This window comes from Trachymyrmex septentrionalis, unplaced genomic scaffold (genome assembly GCF_001594115.1).
Source record: "Trachymyrmex septentrionalis isolate Tsep2-gDNA-1 unplaced genomic scaffold, Tsep1.0 scaffold13, whole genome shotgun sequence".
NCBI classification, from domain to species: Eukaryota; Metazoa; Arthropoda; class Insecta; order Hymenoptera; family Formicidae; genus Trachymyrmex; species Trachymyrmex septentrionalis.
In genome coordinates this window covers 5,103,601-5,109,164 of record NW_017304438.1, presented here as the reverse complement: position 1 = coordinate 5,109,164, position 5,564 = coordinate 5,103,601, and the positions used below count along the sequence as shown (strand labels likewise).

The 5,564-nt window shown below is 30.1% G+C and overlaps 1 protein-coding gene across 2 annotated transcripts in view; it reads left to right on the top strand.

The window, feature by feature from the left end:
- Positions 1 to 1,091: 1,091 nt before the first annotated feature.
- The window catches only part of LOC108756806 (sialin-like), a 14,878-nt gene continuing 10,405 nt past the window's right edge, over positions 1,092 to 5,564 (top strand). Inside the window, exon 1 of one of the 2 annotated variants that reach the window (XM_018500872.1) lies at positions 1,092 to 1,380. The gene's annotated coding sequence lies outside the window, so the exon portion shown is untranslated. Of the gene's footprint in view, positions 1,381 to 4,457; positions 4,588 to 5,564 lie in introns of those variants that run through there. The other variant, XM_018500871.1, reaches the window with a different exon arrangement.

The following is a 5,564-nucleotide window of genomic DNA, read 5'->3' as shown; positions in this document are numbered from 1 at the left end:
TTCGCAGAATTTTAAAATTTCTAATATTCTTGAAACTTGTTTAAAATAATTCTTTAACAAAGTGTCTAATCTTATATTCCTTTTTTATATTCCTTTATAATATTATAAATTCTTTATTCCGCTATTTGTGTTGCAATTTTTTTGTGTTTTTTTTTATTTTATATAAAAATAAAAACAGAGTGTCTAAACTTCTCCCCAAAATCATCCAACACAATCAAGTGATAGGAATTCTATGTAACAAATCCCTTTCTTCTTAAATATTGACTTTCAGCTAGTTGTTATCCCCTTTCCAGCAATTCTAAACTTCTTCTTCACAAAACCAATCATCTTTTTATATTAGAACGTATCGTGCTCTTGCTTATAATTATCTTAACAAGGATCCGCCCATCTTCAAGATTCAAATCAAGATTCATCTCTTGATTAAACTATTGTGAGTGTGTCTTTCAATTCTCTCTTCTATAATTTGTAGCGAATAGAAGTGCACTATATACTTACTGTTAGATTCAATACTGGACATGTATTTAAAATACTTTTATTTAAAACACAGTATGCGCAATACAAGTGTATTTTGTATTTCGGCGAAGCATATGAAAGTATTACGTATTTTGTATTTAAAAGCAAAAGATTAAAAGTTTTGTAATGCAATAATAAGATTGATTTTATCAATCTTAGTATCTGAAACACAAAATACTTTCAATCTTTCAATATTAATACTGAAATGCAAAATACAAAATACAAAATATTTTTATATATTCTCATGAAATACAATACAAAATATCTCAGTCTTATAAATACTGGTTTTCAAATAAAAGTATTTCAGATACATGTCCAGCCCTGGTTAGATTATACTTTGACTAACAACAAGCATAATATTGCATTTGATTAAGTTAAAATCTTTTTGCCTGTTATCGTGCCAAGTGATTCAAGAAGATAATTTTTCTACCTTCTCAACACTTTAAAATGTTACGTTGCATTTTACACGTAATACTACACTGCATCGCGTCGGCGCAGTAAACCTCCATCGATCGCCTGGGCAGTTGGGCACCGCTCGTTCTTGAGTCACGTGATCACGACCAGAGTTATCGTCATCAAAGGAGCCGACGCAAGCCGACGTAACGGTTGGCAGCGGTCGTACATTTGGTGCGGCTTTCCACCGGTGCTCGCGCTTCGGTTTGGTTCGCCTCTTCTTGTCTCGCTTCTGCCACACCTGCCTTTGTCGCCTCCACTTTTTTGACTTATCGTGAAGCAACACGCTTTTCTAGGCAACGTGGGTGAACACGCGCCGATATTGTTGCGTGTGCCGCCGCGTGGATGAAAATGCCGCGCAAGAGAGCATCCAGGCTACACGAGACATCCGCTGGACGCAGAAACGTCACTAAAGTGAGTCCCCATCGGCTGTCCTTCCGATTTACGCAATCCTTGTGACTCACTGCTCTCGAAGGCAGTTACAATGGGCCACGTGCTTTTAGCACGTTTTCAGAAATCAGCGTGTTTAACCTCAAATCGGCCAGTGTCCATCATTCACACCAATGTTATATATATTATACTTCGTCAGGCGGTAGTTATCGAACTGATGTTAACCTAATTTCATAGAATTACGCGATTTGCGCAAAGTCACATCGTTCGTGTAACCTTCAATTATGATATGACTAATTGTAAGAGTATTCCGTATCACATCGTGTGGCACGGATGAAAACAATACGTAACATTCATGACAGATGTTTTTCAAGACAAATGTTTATTTTATTTTAAATATTGATTTTAATGTATTATCCAAAATGACTGAGAACTGTTTCTTTCGGTAATGTATAGAAATAGATTCCTATTTAATTAAAGTTTTCTATTTCTATGTCTACTGCATGTAAAAACTTACGAATGTAACCAATCTGTTTGACTTTGGACAGGAACGAGTGTGAAGGTAATGAAGGTTTAATGGTATGTGACTTTAAAATGTATAAAAAAAATTGAATTTCTTCAAGAATTGATCATCATAAATAACATGATTTAGAAGAGTTCTTCGTTAGCATCTTACGTTAAAATATTCATCAGCAAAAGAAACCACAACTGCAATTCTTTTTAATCATCATTAGGGATTGGCTATCAAAGTCGTTATAAGTCATCTACCAAATGAATACTAATATTAAGACATATCAATTTCTGTGAAGAAAATTTTCTAGAAATTTAGGAACTACTTAGAACAATATAATATAGTAATCTACTTTTCTTGTTAAGGATTGCAGTTTCATTATTATTAAACATATGAAACATACACATTATCATAATTTACACTAAACAAATAGTAATAGTAATAATAAACATGTCAATGCTCAGCTTTAAGAAGTTATATATGTATATTTCTAGACATACCAGAAATCATCTATGTCTCTTAACCGGAGTTAATTAAAATTGAATTCAGATCTCTTAAGGTTTCCCACAGTAATTGATACGTTTTCTTTTCTTTAATTGTGTTGCACAATCAGAAAATTGTAAAGATGTAAAAAAATCATTTTGTCTTGATATTTGTTGCACATAATTACAACTATCGTAACATGTTGAATTAAATTCACTATATTATTTTACTTTTCTTGCTATTCAAACAATTCTAGTTTTTAAAATAAGCATATATTCTTAATTAAATAATATATTTATTGTTGTTAATGTTTTTAATTTTTTTATTGTTTTGTTTAATTTATTATTGTTATGTTTTTAATTTTTTTTGACACTGTATTATCATTTTTCCTGTTCGACACTTTGCTTTATACACAACAAATGTGATATAAAGTATTATGTTTATTATGTAAATGTAATAATTTGTATTACCTGATAAACTAATAGTAACATTTTGACAATACATAAAATATGACACTTTATTTTTTACAAACGGAAGCAAAATTCTATACATATTTATGAATGTTACGTACGTAATTGTTATGACGCACATCACTTTTATATTTACTCAGAGTATGATTTAATTGATCGAATTGTATGACGTGTCTTACTTGTGCCTTACCTAATAAGGTCAATTAAGAGATAATTAAGCCCAATATCGGACGATAAAATTTTCTTCGTTATGATAATAATGCTCGAATAAAACGTTACTTCACAATTATGAAATCTTCAACTCCATCAGTTTGGACTATAAATTTATACATATTTTATTAACTCGGAGATATATCATCGGAAAAATAATCCATACTTCAAGAGACCCTTGGAACTTGTAAGGTCATATATAAACAGATATTACACGTCATCATTTCTCATCATAATACAACACATACTATCGATCGAAAAAACGATCTCTATATTTCACTGCAGAATATACTTAAGAATGTTACAACCGTGAGAGCGTGAAATAATTCATGAGTGTGCGTGTATGCTTTGTATTGACAGTTTGTGGAAAAAATAATGAGATACTTATGATGCGCACGTAAAGGCTAGTAATAAAGAAAATGTTTTTCCTTGAAACTGAAATATCATTGCTAATATATTCGCCAAAACAGAAAAATTCACGCGAGTTGTTAAATCTATTGTTAATGATATACTTAATTAAATCTATTACTGATGATATAATGCATTCTTAGATTATATCCATTTAACGTATTCGATATTATATAACATAATTATTTCAAAGCTTTATTCTTGTAAGGAAATAACAGTTATTTCTCAATTAATTACATCTTACAGATTCCATTATAATGGGAATATGATAATTTATTAAGTCAGTGATTACGTCAGCGTTACTTCTGTATCATATTTGCTGTAAAAATAATCAAGTGGAGTAATGTTTCAATAACCAAATAATTAATATCTTTTTATTAAAAATGTAAATATCTTCTTCCTTACTTATTATTTTTAATTAATTATGTAAATATTTTTTATTTTCATTTTTCTACACACACACACACACACACACACACACACACATCTACGTATAACTCATTACTCATATCTTTTCTTATGTAATGAATGAATTTAATAAACCTGTTTTTTATTGATGAATTATTTATTATTTATAATGTATTTATTATGATATGAGTAATGAGTTATACGTAGACTGGAAAAATGGAAATAAAAAATATTTACTTAATTAACTAAAATATAATAAATAATAAAGAAGAAGATATTTAGATTTATAATAAAAAGATAATTAATTTGTTTCCCTAAACTAGTGCACATGGTGCACTATTTATATTTGTTTTACTTTACTGTATTGGTATACAGCAGTTCATCGATAAAGAACAGATGAATCATTCATTTAAAACTTCGAGTATAGGATGTGACTGTCAGTAATAATCGACTATTAAAAAATGTCACGTGTTTTACCCCTAGTATAATAATATAATATTCTATACATGTTCTTCTCGTACTATAAGAACACGGTCGAAAACTCGCGCAATGGTGGGGTCAATGAAGATATTCGACGCCTTGGTTCGGTCGCCTTTCAGTGTCGACACTTCATTCCGTCTGCAATCATGTCAATCGCGTATCGCGATTTCTTCCATTCACCACACGCTTCGAGTCGCGCCTGTTGCATTTCGTAAAGTTGTAATCGCGTTCCTCTACATATCTCGGAACTTTATCTTCGACGTAAGTGACATTCGAACAGAGGCCAATGTGATATTTTTTTACATTTTTCATGAATTTATTCATTTGTGATTTATGATTTATACTTCGCTAGCTCTTATCAGTTGTGATGCATCGATGTATCGAGGCCGTTTCTCACTCAACATGACTGTCGGAAAACGAGAAAATATGCTAATATGATGCAAATTTTCTCACTCGCTATTGCTAGCAAACATTCTTACATTCCCTCTCTCATCGGACTATATGAATTTATACTAACTTTTCAACATCACTACATCGACATGATTCTTCGATATTGATGCTTCGATATTGATGCGTACGATTACTTGGAAAAAAAACTGTTCGCGCATTGTCATACTAGTGTAATTCTTTTCACACGGAAGATAGAAGATGTAATAATAATTTCTCTTCATAAACATTTAATATATCATTTTAATGATACAAGTTTTTTATCGTTAAAATATTAATATAACATAATATCCTTAATAATAACATCGTTTTATTCATATAACTTCTTCATTCAGAAGTTAAAGTGTATTATATCATTCTTTTAATTTTATACAATGTCTCATCACTTATATCTCGAAATCGTTTCATTTCTTATGAAAAAATGAAGATAATGTTACGATTTATGTAACTTTTTGATAAGATAAAAATTCTATTAAACTGAACGGATATAGATAATTTTCACAAAAATGCTTCATTCACCACGTAAAAATACTATGTAAACTCTAGTTATATATATTTTTGACTTTATCATCATATGTGATATAAAAGGTCTATTCGCGTTATTTGTACTTTATAGACTTTATTATACTTTATAGACACAGCATCTTCGCTTTTTCTCTTTAAATATCTGTCTCATTTTAAGTTCAAAAATTTTGAGGGATTTTTTTCAAGCAATACGAACAAATCTAATGTTATTACTTAGTAAATTATTCGATATTTTGGGACACTGAATAATTAAAAATTGTTCTATT